Genomic DNA, 921 nt, shown 5'->3' with positions numbered 1-921 from the left:
GGGAATTTATCTCCCCCACCCCCATTCCCAGACTGACTAAGTCTTGATTAAGTCCCTAAAACTTGTCTAAGGATGAAAAAGTTCCTTTCCTCTTCTCATATGTCTATTGATTAGTACTACACTTGCTGACCTTGTGGGCTATTTTATGCCTCACCAATTATCCCATGGGGATCAAACTCTGCACCTTGTGTTTGTAAGGTAATCACCTTAACCATTATGCCAACCTCTCAACCCCAAAAGCGATTAGCCCAACATGGGGCTCAAACCCACAACCCTGAAATTAAGAGTCTCATGCTCTACCAATTGAGCTAGCCAGGTTACACTATGCTTTTTCATATTTAATAATCTTGAATAAGTATGCCTAATTCTGACCAATACTATGACAATCATAATAAGAGAGTATTAAATTTCCAAGACACAGGAGGATACTTGTCACCTAGGGTCATAATATTAAATAGCACATTCCTCTGGTCTGACAAGGTAGATATGTTTCACCTCTCTTCCCTATTTAACTGATGAGAATTAATAAGTATGTAATCTAGTCTGGATATCATACCTGATTAGTGTGCTTCGAAAGTAAAATGTCTTCCTGATGTGTGCCGGATCTTTCAGGCATTTACTAAACATAGATCTTTATAAAATTCTAAAATTCCTTGAAGTTTTAGTCATCCTAAAGCATTTCTGTGGTAATCTATATAAAATTGGGTCTAGTGATACATAGAAACCCCTCCTTAACCATCATGTATCTAAGACTTCCAGCCCTAAAAAAGCTTCTGAAAACTTTTTCATAAAATGAGGTTTATCTATATTATGGCAAAAACAGCAGTGAAACAAGATAGTGCTTGTAGCTATATGCATGTAGGATCCACCTCCATTCTAAACACTTGTTTACCATCTGTAGTAATCAGTTTAATCTTCTAT

The 921-nt window shown here is 36.7% G+C and overlaps 1 non-coding gene across 1 annotated transcript; it reads right to left on the bottom strand.

Annotated features, from left to right (window-relative positions):
• Positions 1 to 245: 245 nt before the first annotated feature.
• TRNAK-CUU lies at positions 246 to 318 on the bottom strand. The gene has a single exon. It is a non-coding gene; the product is annotated as a tRNA-Lys (tRNA).
• Between the last annotated feature and the right edge of the window lie 603 nt (positions 319 to 921).

This window comes from Protopterus annectens, chromosome 2.part0 (genome assembly GCF_019279795.1).
Source record: "Protopterus annectens isolate FY-2018-M chromosome 2.part0, PAN1.0, whole genome shotgun sequence".
NCBI classification, from domain to species: domain Eukaryota; kingdom Metazoa; phylum Chordata; order Ceratodontiformes; family Protopteridae; genus Protopterus; species Protopterus annectens.
This window is presented reverse-complemented; position numbering and strand designations above follow the sequence as displayed.